General features: G+C 38.8%; 1 long non-coding RNA gene across 1 annotated transcript; it reads right to left on the bottom strand.

Moving 5' to 3' along the window:
• Positions 1-8,140: 8,140 nt before the first annotated feature.
• Positions 8,141-23,095, bottom strand: LOC121051033. Its single transcript, XR_005804873.1, has 3 exons — positions 22,591-23,095; positions 8,464-8,483; positions 8,141-8,292 (listed from the first exon to the last, which is right to left on the bottom strand). It is a non-coding gene; the product is annotated as an uncharacterized LOC121051033 (long non-coding RNA).
• Between the last annotated feature and the right edge of the window lie 949 nt (positions 23,096-24,044).

Here is a 24,044-nt window from a genome sequence, read left to right as displayed (position 1 = left end):
ATTTCGGTGAGTAAATGTGTAAGCATTTTCTTGTGTGGGATCCAATCATTCAGTTCACCCGGATGTCTGTATCTACAAGTTAAAACTCACTGATTTTTTATCAGTGTGAGAGTCAGTGTGTTTAAAATCTGTGTGTGTTGCTCTTTTTGCTAGTAGTGAAAGCTACTGTGGCTAGCAAGAAAAGCTACTATGGTGAGATTTCCGGCAACCTTCAGTGAGGTCACAAAAGCTACTGTTACTAGCACCAAATGCTACTGTCGCTAGCAACAAAATCTACTCTGGTGAGATTTCTGACAACCTCCGGCGAGGTTACAAAAGCTACTGTCACCAGCAACAAAATCTACTATTACCAACAAAACATATGCTCACCGACACCAAAAGCTACTGTCCTCACCAACAAAAGTTATTGTCACCAACACCGAAAGCTACTCTAACCAGCAAGAGACATTGCTGTCACCAACACCAGAAAGTCACTCTCGCTAATAACAAAAGCTACTCTCACCATCACCAAAAATTACTCTCATCAACACCAAAAGCTATAACCAAGCAGAACAAAAAGTACCACACAGAACAAAAGTAACCTCCAAAGATTGAGAAAACTATTGTCAAAGACTAAGAAAGCTATGGAAATGTAAAGAATACAACCAAAGTAAAAACGCTACTGCAATCGAGAAAGTAAAACATATTAGATGATACAAAAGTATACAGGGTTCAACAATGATATAATTATGTAAAAAGCTACTTGCATAATTGCAAAAAGTCACTACCATAGTTATGAAAATTTATTACAATAGTTGAATAAAGCTACTGTTAATGTTGTAATGCTACTGTCATTTTTCAATGCTGACACTCTAAACCCATAGACATAATTTTTCCACCTTCAGTACGAGACTTCATTTCAACATTTCTTGGTTAGCTGAATGATCTCTTGGTCAATGGAGGCTTCAATATCCAAATTCCTATGATTTTCGAAATCTACTCTACAAATGCAAAGGGGAAAAATTCTGCAAGAACAAAGATACAACAAAAAAATATTAGTATTTGAAATGAAAACTAAAAACAGCAATGTACCGCTACGCCGCAAACGTCACACTCTTTATCAACTTGATAATAAAAACAAGCAATCTAAAATACTACTAACATAGGTACAGAAAGCTACTATAACACACGTACAAAGGTACTGGATCAATAATAAAAAGCTACTGAATAGGTATATAAAGTTACTATAACACGTACAAAATTACTGGACTAGTAATAAAATGCTACTGACATAGGTACAGAAAACTACTATAGCACATGTACAAAACTACTTGACCAAAAATAAAAAGCTATTGACATAGATATTGATTATATAAAACCAGCTAATTATACATCTTGATAGTGTAACACAAATTCTAACAAGAAATGATAGAGATATGAAATCACAAGAAGAAGAAAATTAAATTATATCCATCAGAACTCCGAAGTTAAGCTTGCTTGGGCGAGAGCAGTACTAGGATGGGTGACCTCCTGGGAAGTCCTCGTGTTGCACCCCTGAACAAAGAAAAAGGGTGTGTGTGTTTGGTGGGGTGGTAAGGCTTTGGTCTCATATATAAGAGGTCAGGAGTTCGAGCCCCATCAAGGTTGGGAATGGAGTGGAGTTTTTTTTTTTAAAAAAATAATAAAAAAATAAATTCATTCAGAATTATGCTTTTCCAATTTGATAAGCTATTAACAACAGACCACTTGAAATCAATCAAAACAAAAACAAAAAAGCTACGGACATTATATTGAAAATATACTAACATGGGAATAGAAAGCTACTATCACTATGTTAAAAACCACTATAACAGTTATAGAGAGCTACTGAATTGAAATCAATCAAAACAAAAATAAAAAAGCTGCTGGCATCAACTTAAAATTATGCTAACGTGCCCATAAAAAGCTACTACTTATGTGTTGAAAAGACATTATAGCAATCATGGAAAGCTATGCCAAATATTTCCAATGCATAAGTAAGGAAATCAACTCATGAAGTAAGGCAATGCCAACTATTCTAGCTTCAGAGCACATATCAAGGAACCTCCAAAAAGAAGAGAATGACGCAACAATAGAGCCCCAATGTGATTTGGCAAAACATAAAACATCAAGTATATAATTTCATTATTTCATTATACATGCTTATCAGACTCAGATTTGGTAACTGTTTCAAGACCTAGAACTTAATTAGTAAGTCTCAATCTTCAAGTCATAATAAGAAAAACAAATATCTATTCATTTCATAACCAAAGCTTCAAAACAAGAACAGTCCACAAGCATAAACCTTTTTACTTATCAGAATCAAAAATTGAAATTGAAGTAATCGAAAGCAATCAACAGAAACTAAAACTTAAAACAATCAAAATTCATCAAACTAACCAATTGTAAAATGATGGAAAAATCGAAAATACCGTCTCCGCCTTATCAGCTTCCTACTGCCTCCGAACTCGCTCCTCCACCTCATTCTCCACACCTCGGAAAACACGCTCTGCCAGAGATCACAGGGCTGGAACTAGCCTATTATGATTGTTGATGGAATCCGTGACCTTGTTCTTCCTTTGGCCCGTTGCATAGGTCACCTTCTGCCATCCACAGTCGTTATTATTATTGTTGCCATCCATCGAAAGCAGCTGAGAATGAAATCCGGCGAGCATTAGTGGAGAATGAAAAAATGAGCGAAGAAGTCGACAACTAAGCCCTAGACGATGTAATCGATGCCTGGGCTGCCTCGCCTTGTCGTGAAACTTTATCATCGTTGCGATTCTCCTTTCACCCCTCCGATCACGATCGGACTGCAGCCGCAGACTTCCCAACGTTTTCGTCGGGTTTGTAATTTTTTGATCAGCTTTATTTCTGGAAAATCGAAGGTGAAGATGGCGGTGCAAGATCTGATAGCGTCGTGCCGGTGGTCGCCCAAATCGGAGGTGGAGACAACGACGTGAAGGCGCTGGTGCTCAAATTAGAGTAGCAGAGAAACAGAAGGGGAGCTTTCTCATTAAAATTGGGGAGGAGAGAGAGAAGCCTGGCCTGCCACCTTGTCCAAACAGCATCACCGATGTCTTCACCGCCGGAGAAGAGCAAGGAGGTCGCTACAGAGAGAGAGAGAGAGAGAGAGAGAGAGAGAGAGAGAGAGAGAGAGAGAGAGAGAGAGAGAGAGAGAGAGAGAGAGAGAGAGAGAGAGAGAGAGAGAGATTTGTGATTGATGTAAGACGGAAAGACCGATGCAATTGGGTTTGTTAGGCAGAAGGGTAAAATTGTTATGAAAAAAATAATTTGTGAATGTAAGTGGCCTTATGTGTACAAGAAAACTTAAGTGGCTTTATGGCTAATATAAGTCTCAAAATAACACTTATATGTAATTTTCTATATAATCAATCAATCCAATTCTTCAGAGGTCAGCCGGTCAGTTTTTGGATTTCGATCAAATCCAAGATGGAACAACTACACGAGAGAGCGAGAAATGATGGATAAAGAAAGCAAGAGAATCAGTCTCTGATGGATATGGATTTTTACAACAATTTTGAATTGGTCTGCATGAGCTTAGAGTTCATGAACAGTGCATCTCTTCCACAAACAGTGTAAATGAGGAAAGAGAGAAAAGGGTAGAAGAGTCAATACAAACGGTGTCGATAAACACCATCCTTCGGTTGAACTTTCTCTCGATCGATTCTAGATGCACCCTATTAACAAAGGCACAAAGCCATGCGCAAGTTAACTACTGAATGTTTAGGAATTCAATGGATTCAATGATTAACATGGTGATGGTGGAGGTGGAGGTGGCGCCACAGCAAGAGGATAAGATAATGTTTAATTGTCTATCAAATTTATGCTACCAGCACTGAAAACAGTCAAGAGCTTGAAACTGTATATCTCCCCACATGTTAACTAGCCTTAATCTACCATCCTAGCTTGAAGCTTCTACAATTCTACTGTTGCTAATCAAATTCACGGTGATGGGATTTTCATTGCATCTGTTGCTTCTATTTGTTCACGCAGCTATATGTTCTATGTGGCAAACATTCCCCTATATGACTTCAAATGTCCAAGAAGTATCCGGTAGGTTCTTCGACTACATTGTGGTTGGAGGAGGCACTACCAGCTACCCCCTAGCTGCAACCTTGTCTGAGAAATTCTCAGTGCTATTGGTGGAAAGAGGTGGCTCGCCTTACAAAGACTCCTTCATCTTAGAGGAGCAGTACTTCGGATTCCCATTTCTCCAAACTAATGAATGCTTGTGTTTGGCTCCAAAACCAGTTGGTGTGCAAACTGTCTCTTTTGAGCGTGTGATTGCGCAGGCGTGCCAGCACCGCGGGGTGCAGTCGTTGGGGTAGTCCCTTGACCTGATTTCTTCTTCAAGCGCTGTGGACGAGGAGAGCACCAACCTCGTCACAGGGTTCTTTTCTTGCCTTTCGGAAAATGACTTCTTGCCTTACGCGGGTAAGGGCTTTGGTTGTGGTCTATTTACGTTCACCGTATCGATACTCAACGTTGAAGGCTGGGCAGAGCAATCACTGGGAAGTTGGAGAAAGCACGGGTTTTGCTAAAGCGTGACTTTAGCTTCGCTGGGTTGCGAGGGCGTTACCCTTGCTTCGCTGGTTGTATCGGTGGCAGTAGTACTGGCAGTCGGCTCGCGAGGAGACTAGGACTGGAAGCACGGTCGCCGGGTTGATCTGGTGATGCTGACAGTCGACTCGCGAGGAGACTAGGACTAGCGTGCGGTCACCGGGTTTCAACGAGGTTGAAGGTTTGCTCCGGGGAGGCTTTGTAATCGCTGGGATTGATTGATTTGAGAGAGAGCCTTTTTGTATCGTCTTCAGCCTCTATATATAGGCTACTGCTGATTCACCGTCCTAAGAGGAATGAAATACTATATTTTAGGCCACAGTTATTGGCCCTGAATCAAATCAAAACTCTTAATAGTTTTGATATCTATCGTAAGCGATAATTAATAATTATCCTCTATCGCCGCTAGAATATAGGCAAGGGTTAATTGCCTCTCAGAGTCCTGAACATAATCTTCCTCTTGGTCGTGAGCTTTTGGATATGCACGTATATATGTTCATATATATCTTCGCGAGCACTCGTCGCGGGGACTCCTTAATTGACCCATCTGCCATGCAATATGTATGTGAATATGTTAGCCATGTATTGGCTTTTGTATGCAACAAAGGAGTTCACCTTCCTTAATTGTCTATCTGCCATGCATGTGCAATTGTATATATATATATCCCTTGTTACTTGTGCCATGCTTCACGTGTCCACCATATCCCTTCCTTAATTAAATCATGCATGAGCCACCACATCATATATATCATATACATACATATATGTTCCACCATCAAGCATGATTGCATGGAAGTATATACTGTACGTGCATGCCATTAGTTGCATGGGCAGCCATAATTATTGCTTGTGAAGGCTAGTGAAGGGTAATTGTATCCTTCCTTAATTGATCAACCCAATCTGCTCCCTTGCACGGTACTTGGCAATCAAGCAAACAAATCACCATTAATTATCAGATATCTTCATAATTAATAATAAATCAAAGAATATTCAGATTTGCTCCAAGATTGGTTGGCCTCCAAGTAGGCTTTATTTAGCCTCTAAACAATATATTCCGAGCTTATCGAAAATATATAGCTTGGGCCACAGATATTGGCCCGGATTTCTTCGAGTCTCCCTCGTCGGGAAAAATTGTTATTTTGGGCTCAAACATTGCCCTCCAGACCTCGAAGTCAAAGTTCCCCGTCTTGACTGAAGAGGTCTTGAGTCAGCACTAGTCCTGTCCTGCAATGACGTCGCTTTAAAGCCACTCGCATTGGCCCAAATGAAATCACTTTGACTAATCATGGAAATAAGCCTCTTAATTAGGCCATGAAGCTCGAATTCCATCATCTAGCTCAAACTTGATAGACAAAGACTGGCGGATGATGTACTCACCATAAGTCTTCGAAATGCTCCAGAAAGTATCACCAACTTGGATGAAAAACTTTTATTTTTAGGCCACTGGAATTGGCCTTAAAGAGCTTAAAACACTACATAAGTTTTGAGCAAGAATTTTGGTAAAAACTTAAAAGCCACAGGTGTTGGCCTTAGAAAAACTAAGACACCAAAGTCTTAATCAGAAGTCTGGCGTTAAACTTACGCCACAAAAATGCTCTATATGCCCCCCTAGCTTTAATGAAGCGAGTTGAACTAGGGGTTGGCGAGACTTGGGAAGAGTGGAATGCCCCCCATGCGCATTTGCTTTTGACTGCGAGTGAACCTTCACGATGTGTACAACAGCATATTCTGCCTAGGTAGCTGGCTCTATATTGATCACCTCAAGTGTAGATGTGGAAGCCACTTCGCTGGCTCTTAGGAATATTGTCTCAAAACAAGAAGCGAAGCAGAGGGCAAAGAAAACCATTCCAGCGAAAGCTTTATTTGCCGCACTTACTCTCTGCCTCATGAAGTCTTCAAACTGCTCGCGACCATTTGCGGGGATGAGAATGGGCTTCGGCTATGAACGCTCGCGAACTTCCTGCTATAATTAATTGTCCTTTCTGCACTCTTCGCGGTGCCCAAACTCTTCTTGCTTTAAATCACTGCATATTAAGGGGCCACGTGCTCCTTGTTGCTTTGAGACCAGTGTTGACAATTGAACCAACTTTTAATATCTTTATATATGGCTCAGGCATAGGGCTGCCACTTGGTTTGGTAATTAGCAAACCGACCGAATACCAACCGATGTTTTAGGTTTGGTAAACCGACCTTTTGGTAACAGAGACCGATAAAACCGAAATTGAAAATTACCAAAAAAATTGGTTTGGTTTTGGTAAATACCGAATCTACCGATTATCTAAATATTAGATTTATATACTACAATTTTCAATATACATACATGTATATTAAAAAATAAACATAAAAACTTTTATAATAGTATGAACATTACTACATATACTACATTAATAGTACATGTATTTTAAGTAACCTAGTCAAAGATGGTTAAATAACCTAGTTTTATTGAAAATTGCTAGAACTTGATGTCATATATACAAAAGAAAGCTATGATTAGTAGATGAATACAACGTTTATGACTATAAAATTCAAAAACCTAGTTTTGTTCATTCTAATTTATATTATAAAGAATTAGTTATTCTAAAGTTGGTAATACCGAAAACCGAAATACCGAATTTGATAGATATAATTAAAAACCGAAAATTTTGGTTGGTAATTGGTAGCTCAGTTTTGAAACCGAAAGCTTTGGTTTTGAAGTTGGTAATACCTATAACCGATTCGAACCGATCGAGTGACAGCCCTACTCAGACATCATGATCATGCCTCTGTAGCAACTTTAACTTTATACAAATATATATATAAACCATCAGGCTAATCAACAAAGCCTATGTTGTCCCTAGTGGATGAGCACATGTTGTAGTCAACTCATACCATCATGCATCATTAATATAAGCCACCATGTAGGCTATATATATATTGTCAGAACGCACCACCTCTTCACTGCTTCATATGCAGATTCAAGATAAGATAGAGCGGAGCTTCTGCTATCCACCTAGGTGAGGGTCACCTGCTGTCTGTTAACAGCGGCGCGTGGCATACAAGTGCTGACAGAACAGTGGCAAACCAAAAAACCCAGTCGGAGAGGAGGCTCAGGCTGCGTGGTGGTTTCGTTGCCCAAAACGCGAGGTGGTCATGCTAGCTGGCTTGGTGGCTTGTGGGTGGGGCTGGGGTCGATCTTCCCACGACCGGAAGGCGGACAGCAAGAGGCGGCGTCACCTAGTGGAGCGAAGACGGGATCTGATTGGCTCAGATCGGATCGGAGGGATTCGATCTAGTCTATGTTGCGTGGAACCGTCAGGTGGAGAGGGGTGTCGACGATGCCTGCTGGTGTGTTAGGGAGGATGGAAGGATGGAGGGTTGCCTGAGTTTGCTCGATGCTGTGACGGCAGCCTGAGGCTGGAAAGTTTCCGCTGTGCATGGTGGTTTCCAGTCAGATTTTCCGACTTCGACCACGATTGCTCCTACATGATAGGTTCAGAACCCGAAATGAAATGAGTGGCTGTCGTTCTGCCACGTCACCAGGTGAGAACCACCTAGGTGGATAGCAGAATTTTCGAAGATAGAGACCATGTAAGAATAATTAATTATCAAATACAGCCACATGCTGGCTTAGCTAATGAAGTAATCCCCAAAAGTATGTCGGCCACAAGAACTTTCCATGGTAGTTTTGGTTCGCGAGCTCAGTCCTCGATAGCATTTACATTCTCGCTGCAACTAGAGTCAACGACCACAAAGTGAGATGCAAGGCAAAAAAGTAGAATTTTCCTTCGCGAACCGTTCGATATTCAACTTTGCTGGATTCTGATTTCGCCACAATAATTGGCGAAATTATCACTTTAACTTCTTTGCCCAAGAAGAAATGTTCAGACTTTAGCAACAGAGTACCTATGGTCTCTTTTTTCAGCCTTCTTTAAGAGCAAGTTCACCCGTAGTCAAGAAATGTCAAGGTCGAGAAGTCAAGAATTGGACCGGTCAAGTTACTATTCACTGCCACTGGACATGAGTTTGCACCCGTTGTTTTTCTTGCCTGGCCAATACTGTTCATATTTTCACTGTTCATGCATATTGTTCACAAAATTTACTGTTCACACGTGGTATTTTACTGTTTTGATTTTACTGTTCATCGGTTTTTAAAAAAATTCAAAAAAAAAAAAAATTAGGCGGTTAATAATGAATATTTATGGATAATTAATGTCATAATTATACAATTTACTTTTTTCAAAAATATTTTAAGGTGGACAAATTATGAGCCACCGACACCGACATTTTATTTTGAAATGAGTGAAAGCACAACTGACAAATTATAAGCCACCGACAATTTATCTTGAAATGAGTGAAGGCACAACGGACAAATTTCCTTGAAATGAGTGAAGGCACAACCGACACTTTTTGAACGGACCAGATCATTTGCATACTATTCAATCTAACGGTTATTGTTGATGTAATCTTATCTAAAATTTCAGATCAGATTACGGCGAACCAGGAGTGGACACGTGTCCTCAAAGTCTGATCACTTTTTATGTGAAAATTGTAAATAAATTGAGCAAGAGGCAGCACACCATTCCTCACAAGCTGATATTCACAAATCTCATTCGTTTTCATATTCTCCAGATCCAACACATTTCCTCTCCTTCCCTCCTTTCAATGAAGAGATTGTGGGCTAAGTATCGACAATCTCGAGATGAAGATCTTGAAGAGCTATGTACAACTAATGCTCTTGTGGTAGCAGCAGTCGCTGAAGCTTCCTCCGGATCACAACGACGGGGTTCTCAACCGGGGCGTACACCGAATGAGGAGCAGTTTAGGGAATCAAGAGGGAAAGACATGATGGAAGATTACTTTGTGGAGCGTCCGGTTTTCAGTGAAGAGATATTCCGGACAAGGTACAGGATGAGTCACAATGTGTTCAACCGCATCTCCAGTGATCTTTGTGGTACCGACCCGTACTGGGTCCAGAAATCAGATGCTGCAGGCAAAGTCGGACTACTTCCCCAGCAGAAGCTGACATGTTCCTTAAGAATGCTTGCTTATGGTGCAGGGGCAGATCAATGTGCTGAGTATTGTCGGATGGCAAAATCTACCTCCATTCAGGCTCTGAAACGATTTACAAGAGGAATCGTTAATCTGTACTCGGCAAAATACCTCCGGGCTCCTAATCCGGCCGACCTCAGAAGACTTCTCACCAAAGCCGAGAGAAGGGGCTTTCCTGGAATGATTGGAAGCATCGACTGCATGCACTGGCAATGGAAGAATTGCCCAACAGGTTGGGCTAGAGAATACAGCGGTCGAAAACATGTGCCCACTATCATCCTCGAAGCAGTCGCTTCTTATGACACTTGGATCTGGCATGCCTTCTTTGGAATGCCTGGATCATGCAACGACCTCAACGTCCTTTCTAAGTCCCCGTTGTTTGACGAGGTCACTACTGGTCGAGCCCCTCGGGTCCAATTTCAAGCAAATAACAGGATTCACAATTTAGGGTACTATCACGCTGATGGTATCTATCCGCAATGGGCGACTTTCGTAAAATCAATTCCAATGCCTACACGACCGAAGGATCTGAAGTTTTCCCAAGCTCAAGAGGGGTACAGGAAGGATGTCGAAAGATGTTTCGGCATTTTACAGTCGCGCTTTAGTATTGTTCGAGGAGCTGCTCATGGCTGGGAAAAAGAAGACCTTCGATACTGTCACACCCCGAATTTTGAAATAAGGATTCAAATCCGGAACATGACTAATAACAATACAAATAACGTTCTGAATTTTTCTCTCAGAAACAACCACACCTTACACCTCTTAATATTACATAAACCAAATCCTCAAGCTACTTATTACAGCACACTCTCATCAAATCAAATTGTAAGCTCAAATGAGTATAATTCTCCTCACAAAACAAATGCTGTAAATCTAACACTAATACTCTAAACCGCACGATCACTGCCCTGATTCTCCTGACCTGTGAGATTACCCGCTACACAATTTGAATAGTGTACCGGGATTGCAACAACACCAAACCCGGTAAGCTTTTTGCAAAGCTCGTGAGTAAACAAGAAAGAACTGTTGATTTATTTAATTACAATTATTATAACTCAAGTAAACAATCAACACACTCACAAGATAACTCCAAAAATCATATAAACATAAAAGTAGGTATTTTTCGATACTCTCTTTTAAAACTCAATCAGCAAATACTGCATCATTAATATGTGAAATAACATTAAAGCAATGCATGCTTGATTTTCTTTTTACCAACACCCTCACATATTCAAAATATATCATGGATAGATATTTGATCAATTTCACATATTTCAAATATATCATGGATAGATATTTGATCAATTTCACATAACACCTTCACATATTTCAAATATATCATGGATAGATATTTGATCAACATAACATAAGTCTTTTTAGTGAATTTTCAGATTAACTGGTATCAGATCATAAATCCACGTGTTAGGGTCCATAATACCAAAACACGGGAAAACCAGGTTGACTGGTATCAAATCATAAATCCACGTACTAGGGACCGACGTACTATTCCCAAAGTACGGGTAAGCCGCAGCATACCAAAGACACAACTAAGGTATGTATACTCAAAGTAAGCACACTTCCTAAGAGTATAATAGTGCACTATCTGAAGGGACTAAAGCCCACAGCTTAACAACCACGCAGCACCCCCACGAAGCATAACCACGCAGCACCCCCACGAAGCATAACCACGAAGCACAACCACGAAGCATAACCACGAAGCACAACCACGAAGCATAACCACGAAGCACATTTACCAGTAATTCACTTAAGCACGGGGTTGTTGTAATCACCCGGCTTCATAATTATATTTTTTAGACATAATCAAATTCACATCATACAATCTTTATAAATTTTAGATTGTAATTATGCATATGTACACCCACATAAGAGACATATTATTTCAAGACAAATCTTTACTTCTTAAAATAATTTCCACATATTCACAATTGGCCATATAAAATAGCTTTCACATCACATGATCAACATCTCATTATTCAACAATTAAATGGGAGATTAATAGCTTGAATAATATCCAATCAATTCTCAATCATTTCATCATGCTAATCACACGCCAATCAACATATATATTTCACGTAAATATGTATATACGTAATCATCCGCTCAGGAATGACTACTAATACCAACTATAGTTCAAGTATAAAAACCGTGAAATTCATTTGTATAATAAAATCATTTTACTTACCTATGGACCGTAGTTGATCAAGTCCATATGATTTAAAACAAATATTTATTCCATAAATATTTTCACACAATTACCACAAAAATAAAGTAATTAAATTTATTCGGTTCGTAATATGAACCATGTGAGGTTTACTCACCTCTAATCCAGCTGCGTCTTCTAAAAAGTCGAATATATCAATATTCCGAACGCTCGTCAACTCAAACCGTCAAGTACCTGGAGCTAAGTCTGGTTCGGCCTAGATCGTCCTAGATCAAGCTTTGAAGTTTGGATTAATCTGGTGCGTCTGATCAGATCCTGGATTGAATCAGGGACGTCGAAAAAGTCAAACCTTGATCTAGCGTTCTACACACAAAATCGTGATGAAAGACTTACATGGGGATGATCAGGGGGAGGAGGAGATCACGAAAATGGGAAGGATCGGCCCGTGCATCGCCGGCGTCGAGGTTTTCCGGCCGGGTCGGGTTTCGCACGACTGAGGTGGCTTCGATCCAGCTCTGTGGGCAGCGGCGGGGCAAGGCGACGTCACAGGACGACTGGGCGGCTTGCAGCGATCACCTGGAGGGCCGGGTCCGCGGCGGAGGACGCCGGAAGAGCGAGTTCCAGTCGGGTCGGGTCGACCGGGTCGGCTGCGTAGGGAGGAGAGAGAACGGAGAGTTTGGGGGACCAAAATGCAATTTTGAGAAACTTTCGTCCTTCCGAAAAAATCTGATTTTCCACCTATTTATAGAAAAATTCCAATTTTCAAATATTCATAACTTATTCATACGAACTCCGAATATTGCGTTCCACATATGCACGCGATCGTATCGATGAGCTCTACAACTTTCATGAAGGAAATTTTCTCAAATTCGGTACGCATAAAAAGTCACTTTTTGATGCCCCCCTAAATAACGTTCGATTTCGAAAATAAAATCGTTCGAACTACTTCCACAACTTCTCTAAACTTCGCACTAGCTCTTATTACCGTAAAATCAATTCTAAAAATCCACGGAATTTAATTTGGATTTTTCGGGGTATTACAGTCTACCCTCCTTAAAGAAATTTCGTCCCGAAATTTAAACGCAACCATCTCATCAATCCTGCACAAAAATACCCAAAACTGTTGCAGAAATCCGGTCCACAATTCCACCCGAAACTATTTCAGAGATTCAGCCCAACGGGCCTCCAACCACAACTACAGTAAGGGCATAGATACAGGATAAGCCCATGTACAGCCCACCTGCACGGCTTATCCTTTTCGTGATTTACGGCAGTCAAATTTACTTTCGGCTAAAGCTGTCTGCCACAGTGCCTCGAGATTCGCTCGGTCCCCTTACGCGCTCTCCACGCGCCAACAGCTTTTCCGTGTTTTCGGGCAACTTTTAATCCAACGCGTAGAATAAATCACAGAGATCGTCTATCCAACGGTGGAGATCTGCTCACCTCGTTCTATAAATAGGTGCGTTCCGGGGAAGCGACTGGTCACACCAAAGAAAAGAAATTTCTTCAGAGCTTTCGCCATTTTCTCTCAACCTTCAGCCTTTCTTTCAAAACTCAAATCCTTTCTTCATCACTTTAATCCTTCTCCTCCATCATGGTTCGAACCAAGGTTACCGCTCGCATGGGCGTCAATCAACATCGTGTTCTCTCTTTAGAAGAAGAGGGTCGTCAAGCGGTCGCTCGCGCTGGCCTCACGAGTCCTGGGGACCATCGTCCTATACGTGAGCGTAGCCGCAGTCCTCCTCCTCTGCCTCGTCGTTCTCCCAGACTGCATCCCAGCGAATCCTCTTCCTCCCGAGCTGCTAGTGCTCCTCGGCCTGTGGCCACCTTGGAAAGCTTGTCAGACTCAATTGATGCACTGCGTTCCTCTCTCCGTGATGGTATTATGGTGACGGATTGGCGAGTCACATGTATGATCGACCACATCTCTGATATGAACAACTCTTTGATCCGCTGTCACACCGAAATAAACAAGCTTGCTCAGAAGGTCAATAACATGCAGTGTCACCCTCCTGGGTTCCCTTGCAAAGAAGTTGCTGCGTCACTCCACAAGGACCCTGCTCCTGAGGCTGAAACCAGCAAAAGGGCTGCCACTCGCCCGCGAACCGCTCCTCATGTTCCTTGGGAAGATCTTGACTCAACCAGTTCTGACTCACAGGATAGTGAAGAGGTCTCTGATCAGAACACCAAACTCAGGGAGGAGATCACTGAGCCTTCCCATTCGAAGGGGAAGAAGTAAAAATAATTAATCTTCTAGTTATTGTATTTCTTTTTCCGCATTTTAACTTTCGTTGGACAATTACTATATTTCGCTTCTGACTTGTAATAAGACTGAATGAATGTGGTAGTCTTTCATTAAAAACAAACCAACAACGACACCAAGGGTCGAACCTTGGCCACCCATTACTCTTTCAAAACCTTAGCCAACTCTGCTGCACGCCTCTTTCATAATGATGTATCACAAACAATCATTCAAAACCTAACAATCAATTAAGTCACACAGAAGTCTAGCTAGCATCATGCAACATACCACATAGAACAACATTTTACAAAAAGAAGTCACACGCAAAAGTCTATTATAGACATCAAGCACAGTCTGTCACAACACACCAAGGGATTAGGTCCTCTAGTATCACACTTCGCCTTAGTCAGAAAAGTCTTAAGGCTGATAAGGCACCTCTATTCCTTACACCTTGCTAAAGTTAGCATCCATTCGTCTCCTAAACCAATAGTCTAGATAATTCTATCTCATAATCTCTCACACTCCTATCATCTTGAGTTGTGAGATCAATTCTCTTTCCAACTACTCCTAAATCCTCAACATTTTTCACCATTTCAACCTAAGAATAGAATAAATCACATCAATCACTAGTGGAACAGGCAGCTCAACCTCAAATGCCTACACCTCATCCTCAACTGTCTCCAAAGAAAAATCATGTTCCTACATAAGACTATACCTCTATCTAAGAGTCTACCTCAATCCTTAATTATGCTTCCCAATCTGTCCATTACTTTAGAAGCATAGCAATACGTGGTTAAAACTTGTACAACACTCAAACATAGCATATGCCAATACAAGTACCTAATAACCAATATACTAACACACAGAAGGTATTTCATAACTCTTAATACGACCTAACGTCCTAGATGACTTCTAACACTCTATACATACCAATGACTTGATCAATACCGAAGAGCACACGATGGGGATCCGCTGCAGACGGGCCATCACTCGGAAAGTATTGACAAATCATTGAATATGCACCTTACGCTCTGATACCAAACTGTCACACCCCGAATTTTGAAATAAGGATTCAAATCCGGAACATGACTAATAACAATACAAATAACGTTCTGAATTTTTCTCTCAGAAACAACCACACCTTACACCTCTTAATATTACATAAACCAAATCCTCAAGCTACTTATTACAGCACACTCTCATCAAATCAAATTGTAAGCTCAAATGAGTATAATTCTCCTCACAAAACAAATGCTGTAAATCTAACACTAATACTCTAAACCGCACGATCACTGCCCTGATTCTCCTGACCTGTGAGATTACCCGCTACACAATTTGAATAGTGTACCGGGATTGCAACAACACCAAACCCGGTAAGCTTTTTGCAAAGCTCGTGAGTAAACAAGAAAGAACTGTTGATTTATTTAATTACAATTATTATAACTCAAGTAAACAATCAACACACTCACAAGATAACTCCAAAAATCATATAAACATAAAAGTAGGTATTTTTCGATACTCTCTTTTAAAACTCAATCAGCAAATACTGCATCATTAATATGTGAAATAACATTAAAGCAATGCATGCTTGATTTTCTTTTTACCAACACCCTCACATATTCAAAATATATCATGGATAGATATTTGATCAATTTCACATATTTCAAATATATCATGGATAGATATTTGATCAATTTCACATAACACCTTCACATATTTCAAATATATCATGGATAGATATTTGATCAACATAACATAAGTCTTTTTAGTGAATTTTCAGATTAACTGGTATCAGATCATAAATCCACGTGTTAGGGTCCATAATACCAAAACACGGGAAAACCAGGTTGACTGGTATCAAATCATAAATCCACGTACTAGGGACCGACGTACTATTCCCAAAGTACGGGTAAGCCGCAGCATACCAAAGACACAACTAAGGTATGTATACTCAAAGTAAGCACACTTCCTAAGAGTATAATAGTGCACTATCTGAAGGGACTAAAGCCCACAGCTTAACAACCACGCAACACCCCCACGAAGCATAACCATGCAGCACCCCCACGAAGCATAACCACGAAGCACAACCACGAAGCATAACCACGAAGCACAACCACGAAGCATAACCACGAAGCACATTTACCAGTAATTCACTTAAGCACGGGGTTGTTGTAATCACCCGGCTTCATAATTATATTTTTTAGACATAATCAAATTCACATCATACAATCTTTATAAATTTTAGATTGTAATTATGCATATGTACACCCACATAAGAGACATATTATTTCAAGACAAATCTTTACTTCTTAAAATAATTTCCACATATTCACAATTGGCCATATAAAATAGCTTTCACATCACATGATCAACATCTCATTATTCAACAATTAAATGGGAGATTAATAGCTTGAATAATATCCAATCAATTCTCAATCATTTCATCATGCTAATCACACGCCAATCAACATATATATTTCACGTAAATATGTATATACGTAATCATCCGCTCAGGAATGACTACTAATACCAACTATAGTTCAAGTATAAAAACCGTGAAATTCATTTGTATAATAAAATCATTTTACTTACCTATGGACCGTAGTTGATCAAGTCCATATGATTTAAAACAAATATTTATTCCATAAATATTTTCACACAATTACCACAAAAATAAAGTAATTAAATTTATTCGGTTCGTAATATGAACCATGTGAGGTTTACTCACCTCTAATCCAGCTGCGTCTTTTAAAAAGTCGAATATATCAATATTCTGAACGCTCGTCAACTCAAACCGTCAAGTACCTGGAGCTAAGTCTGGTTCGGCCTAGATCGTCCTAGATCAAGCTTTGAAGTTTGGATTAATCTGGTGCGTCTGATCAGATCCTGGATTGAATCAGGGACGTCGAAAAAGTCAAACCTTGATCTAGCGTTCTACACACAAAATCGTGATGAAAGACTTACATGGGGATGATCAGGGGGAGGAGGAGATCACGAAAATGGGAAGGATCGGCCAGTGCATCGCCGGCGTCGAGGTTTTCCGGCCGGGTCGGGTTTCGCACGACTAAGGTGGCTTCGATCCAGCTCTGTGGGCAGCGGCGGGGCAAGGCGATGTCACAGGACGACTGGGCGGCTTGCAGCGATCACCTGGAGGGCCGGGTCCGCGGCGGAGGACGCCGGAAGAGCGAGTTCTAGTCGGGTCGGGTCGACCGGGTCGGCTGCGTAGGGAGGAGAGAGAACGGAGAGTTTGGGGGACCAAAATGCAATTTTGAGAAACTTTCGTCCTTCCGAAAAAATCTGATTTTCCACCTATTTATAGAAAAATTCCAATTTTCAAATATTCATAACTTATTCATACGAACTCCGAATATTGCGTTCCACATATGCACGCGATCATATCGACGAGCTCTACAACTTTCATGAAGGAAATTTTCTCAAATTCGGTACGCATAAAAAGTCACTTTTTGATGCCCCCCTAAATAACGTTCGATTTCGAAAATAAAATCGTTCGAACTACTTCCACAACTTCTCTAAACTTCGCACTCGCTCTTATTACCGTAAAATCAATTCTAAAAATCCACGGAATTAATTTGGATTTTTCGGGGTATTACAGATACATCATGTTGACTTGTATTATATTACACAATATGATAATCGAGGATGAAAGACCAGATGACAGCGATGACGATTTGGAGTTCGATGAAGAAGAGGATAACAATATGAGGCCCAGGTTGGCCCAGGTTTGGGAAGGACCGACTGGTGATGACTTCGATCCTGTTGGTAGAGATGGTTATTACTTCAACGGATTCATGGATCGATACGATGCCATTAGAAGTGCAAATAGTCACTCAAACCTTCAAGGGGATCTGATAGAGCATTTCTGGAACGTTCAAGGTAACATGGAGATCTAGATCATAAATGAGCATTTTTTGGAATAATTGGCTAATATCTATGTTTTGTTATGTTTGTGTGCTTTGAATTTGGCTTGTATTATGTTTTGGAAAGTTGGTGTGCTTTTAATTTGGCCAATGTATATGTTTTTTATGTCAATGTGATTTGAATTTGGCTTGTATTATGTTTATTATGTGCTATGATTTTTAATATAAAGTGTGTGCTTTAATAAGGGGAATTTCCAAATACAACTTTTATTTCCTTAAATTGTCGCTTACATAAATGAAAAACTAGGAATAAGTACAATACAATTACAAACATGCAGATTGTGGGCTAATTATTTAAATCATAATCCTCATCCTCTCTAGAAATCCAATTTGTGTTTGAAGGCTCATCATTAAGGTTAGGGTTGGTGGAATCACCCGTAGGGAAAGGTGAAAATTGTGGTTGTGTAGGATATCCCCCGGGGTAAGGAGGTTGTGGATAGTATCCACCGGGGTAAGGGGGTTGTGGGAAACCATCGGTGAAGGGAGGTGGCGGGAATCCACCGGTTAAGGGAGGTTGTGGGAATGCATAGGGGTAAGGTGGTTGTGGGTATGCACCGGGGTAAGGAGGTTGTGGGTATGCACTACCAAAATTTGGTTGTGGGAATGCACCACCAAAATTGGGTTGCGGATAGTATCCACCCATAGAAGGTGGCGGCTGCTCTTCAAGATCTTCTTTCTCTGCTATCTTCTTTTGTTTTCTTGACCAATAACGCTTTTTATTTGGCGTCATTTTACTTGTATCAATCTCCATAATACGCTCTTCCCTCTCTTTATTTCGCTCTTCCCTCTCTTTAATTCGATCTTGCCTTTCTTGAAATAGGAGTTGCTCTTTTCGTATTTCGATTTGCAAGAGGATACATGCTCTTTTCTCTTCCTCTTGGAGACTTCGAGCGAATTTGTCATCGAGTTTTTTCTTGCCCTTGGTTGCCTCTATTTGGTTGTTTGCTATACTCTCGAGACTGTTTGACAAAGGACTTTGATCTTTCGTTGCCTTCTTTCCTTTCCGTATTGCTTCTTTGGCAGTCTTCCTTCCTTGAGGCCTCACATTGGGATTTGCAGTTTCACCTGCAATTACCTCATCTACATCCATGTCCAAGTTGATGGGAGAATTTCCAGGAATTGGTTGTGTAGGCGTATGTTGATTTCCTTCATTTGATGTTCCTCCAGATGTATGACTAGGAATGTCTTTAAATTGTTGAAAACCATCCACAACAGCGTAACTAGCAAAACTCTGAAAATTGTGTTTTTTTGGCTTCTTTTTTCTCTTCATCCCGGCATGCCACAATTTATGTGCTTCATCTCGCTACGAAATAAATAAAAAAACAATAAAAAAAAGGATAACAGAAAATTACAATTACTACAAATATAAACCCTATTATGAATGGTCATCTATTATAAAAGTCATAATTTTAATGAAGACATATTTTAATTATAACGAAAAACAATTACTACAATTAAAACGATATTATAATTAGTACATTATTTATCAAGACATATTTTACTAAAATGTATCAATAAGATTTATCAACAAATATAAAGGTCATAATTTTAATGAAGACATATTTTAATTATAACGAAAAACAATTATTACAATTAAAACGATATTATAATTACTACATTATTTATCAAGACATATTTTACTAAAATGTATCAATAAGATTTATCAACAAATATAAAGGTCATAATTTTAATGAAGACATATTTTAATTATAACGAAAAACAATTACTACAATTAAAACGATATTATAATTACTACATTATTTATCAAGACATATTTTACTAAAATGTATCAATAAGATTTATCAACAAATATAAAGGTCATAATTTTAATGAAGACATATTTTAATTATAACGAAAAACAATTATTACAATTAAAACGATATTATAATTACTACATTATTTATCAAGACGTATTTTACTAAAATGTATCAATAAGATTTATCAACAAATATAAAGGTCATAATTTTAATGAAGACATATTTTAATTATAACGAAAAACAATTACTACAATTAAAACGATATTATAATTAGTACATTATTTATCAAGACATATTTTACTAAAATGTATCAATAAGATTTATCAACAAATATAAAGGTCATAATTTTAATGAAGACATATTTTAATTATAACGAAAAACAATTATTACAATTAAAACGATATTATAATTACTACATTATTTATCAAGACATATTTTACTAAAATGTACCAATAAGATTTATCAACAAATATAAAGGTCATAATTTTAATGAAGACATATTTTAATTATAACGAAAAACAATTACTACAATTAAAACGATATTATAATTAGTACATTATTTATCAAGACATATTTTACTAAAATGTATCAATAAGATTTATCAACAAATATAAAGGTCATAATTTTAATGAAGACATATTTTAATTATAACGAAAAACAATTATTACAATTAAAACGATATTATAATTACTACATTATTTATCAAGACATATTTTACTAAAATGTATCAATAAGATTTATCAACAAATATAAAGGTCATAATTTTAATGAAGACATATTTTAATTATAACGAAAAACAATTACCACAATTAAAACGATATTATAATTAGTACATTATTTATCAAGACATATTTTACTAAAATGTATCAATAAGATTTATCAACAAATATAAAGGTCATAATTTTAATGAAGACATATTTTAATTATAACGAAAAACAATTATTACAATTAAAACGATATTATAATTACTACATTATTTATCAAGACATATTTTACTAAAATGTATCAATAAGATTTATCAACAAATATAAAGGTCATAATTTTAATGAAGACATATTTTAATTATAACGAAAAACAATTACTACAATTAAAACGATATTATAATTAGTACATTATTTATCAAGACATATTTTACTAAAATGTATCAATAAGATTTATCAACAAATATAAAGGTCATAATTTTAATGAAGACATATTTTAATTATAACGAAAAACAATTATTACAATTAAAACGATATTATAATTACTACATTATTTATCAAGACATATTTTACTAAAATGTATCAATAAGATTTATCAACAAATATAAAGGTCATAATTTTAATGAAGACATATTTTAATTATAACGAAAAACAATTACTACAATTAAAACGATATTATAATTACTATATTATTTATCAAGACATATTTTACTATAATGTATCAATAAGATTTATCAACAAATATAAAGGTCATAATTTTAATAAAAAAGTATCTATCCCGTTTTACAATAAAAATCAATTAGTATAAATATAAACATCGTTGTAATTACATCATTATTTATCAACTACATTATTTATCATGTAATATTTTAATTTAATGTATCAACAAATTAAATGATTTATCAAAAAAAACATAACTCATCAACCGCATTCGAACCGCTCTTGTACCAATTTTTTGCTTGCCTTAATGCACAATGCCACTCAAAGAGTTCAACCTTCAAAATTTTCCACCTTCCTTGCAAAGAGGAAGCTGATCGGCTCTGGGGCCAATTTGCGACAAAGTGTCGCCTCACACGCATCCATAAGTCGTTATTTTTCTGATTTGTGCTTACAGCCGGATCTTGCCCAATAATTTTCCAAGACTTGCACAATTGAACATCTTCCTCATCCGTCCATCTCCTTTTGTCTTGGATATTATCATCTTCAGTTTGATATCCCTCCATTGGACCTGTGTTTCCCATTTCTTCAGCCATATTGGATATAAATAAATTTGGAAGATGAGATCTATATGAAAAGGAGGAAGCACAAAATTGGGTTACTATGAAAGATAAATTTTTTGGTGTGAGTTGTAAAATAAATGGTAGCTATTTATAGAGAAATGTTTAGAATTTTTTTAAATTTTTTTAGTTACCGTTTATTAACGTTACAAACATATATATACATGTTTAATTGTAAGCCGTAGGATTGCCCATTTAATTGAAATGAAGGGCTGAGATTTCATGACCGTTGGATCAGAATTCAAAGCATATATATACATGTTAATTGTAAGCCGTAGGATTGCATCCTTAATTGAAATGGAGAGCTGAGATTTCATGACCGTTGGGATCAGAATTCAAAGCCTCCAACGGGTCTCTTCCACGTGGTCTGCAGCTGCCGGCCCATGCATGTCGCTACGCGACAAGTGTGTTTCTTCAGTCTTTCAACAATTGCGGCGCCACGCGTCAACGGGTTGTCCCTCACTTCCGAAGCTGGCGCGTCTCCTTCTCCCCTGTTTTGCTGACGTCGCCCACGTTCCCTTGCAGACTTCCTTCTCCAAACCGCTCGCCTGTTTGTTGCCTGGTCATGAAATTAGTCATGGGAATGACTAATTTCTTGGCTGTAGTCAAGAAGGAGTCAGTTTTGTTCGGGCAAAAAACCACCAGTGCAAGTATGAAAATTGCTCTCAAGGTCACCACATAGGATTTTTCTTGACTCTGACCAGTCATGGGCAAACCGCTGCACTTGCTCTAAGGGTACATGAATGCCAAAGATTTCTGAAAACCGTAAGATCACCAATCCGTCTTCTACGCACAGAACAGGCAATGGTGTGGAACTTCTGTCTGAAAGTATGTCCTATAGGATCATGAGAGAGAGAGAGAGAGAGAGAGAGAGAGATGTAAACCTGAAGCTCTTCTGCATGATCAACCAAATTTTCAGAATCTAACGAGCCTATTTCACAACCATTCTCCTCAGATGTTTGTCCTTTATGATCCACTGCAATATGCACACCCTCATCACCAGAGACAGAGATAGACTGAACATCAACATCATTTTCAACCACCTCATGTTCCTCTTCCTGGTAACTTTCCTCATCATAATTTTCCTCCTCCTCATCTCCAGCTTCACGTAATTTGGCCCATGAAACTTCTGCAGAAAGACATTCCTTTTTGGGCAAGAGATGGTCCTCCTCAGTAGCAGCTTGAATCTCTCCAAGAAGAAATGTTGGTCCTGCTGTTTGAATTAATTATGCGTTCCTCCACTGCGACTCAATTAGCTTGATGTGCAGAGGGCAATAGAAGTCCCTGATGGTAGTATGGATCAATTATGCTTTTCTTTTCTCCCCTGCAACTATAGCCACTGTGTCTGGCATACACTAGAGCCACTTGCTGGCTAGATTATCTCAATAGAATTTCCGTCATGAAGATGCAAGACTACTGTGGGAAGAAACTCTGAAAATTTCTTGGTAGCTTCACTTCGCGAGCTCGCATTCCTCTATAGCATTTACATCCTTATTTCGTATCCAACTCACAGGCGTCATGCAACTGGACAGCAAATGGGAATGTCCATGATCATTCAAAAGTTCTTCTTCAAGTGCCACTGTAACTGGCATTCAGATTTTCTTCGAAAAGTAAACAAAACTCAGACAATTTTTAGGGCCACGAGTCTTGGCCCGGGTAATATTAAGACACTTCAAGTCAAGTTATTTGAAATACTCTGCCCCATATATGCCCCCCAGTTTTGATGTCGGGAATGAATCAAGTTGAGCTAGGGATTAGTGAAATTTGGGTGGAGTGCAGGAGCTCAAACCTTAACATGCTTCCCAGCGTGAGCTGGGCGAATATTAAGCCTCTGTTCTTTGCACTCCACCAGCCAGGAATGATAGTTTCTGCCTCGACCCCCCACGCCTGCGCACGTCATCTTCACAAAAGGGTTCTCTCAGGCATTCCATCAAACACCATATATGCATATTTCAGATTCGCAGATTTTGGACGAAAACTCAACTGAATGACCCACAGGAGATTAATTTACCACCAGACAGTGTACAAACAATGAAACAAAAGTTACTTCCTGGAGATTGTGCTTGACTCCTCGCAGCGGCAGTGGGAGCTGTGGATTAATCTTGCTTGGATATGGAGTCCCCTGGATATCAATCTGCTTCTTTCCTCGCCGACGAGATTATAACTCTCTCTGAAGCTGCTATGGCATTGAGAACCTCCCTTTCTCTTGTCTCTGTCTCGACTTCTGCCACTGTACTGGCATACTGTCCATTAAAGACCATTCGCTGGCCCCATAGATCGAATTCGCCTCAGTCAGAGCATAGCTTGTTGGAAATTTCTGGCGAAGCTCGCTGGCGAG

The sequence above is a fragment of the Rosa chinensis genome, chromosome 1 (assembly GCF_002994745.2).
Source record: "Rosa chinensis cultivar Old Blush chromosome 1, RchiOBHm-V2, whole genome shotgun sequence".
NCBI lineage: Eukaryota > Viridiplantae > Streptophyta > Magnoliopsida > Rosales > Rosaceae > Rosa > Rosa chinensis.
The sequence above is the reverse complement of the archived record's forward strand: the minus strand, read 5'-3'. Positions and strand labels throughout refer to the sequence as shown.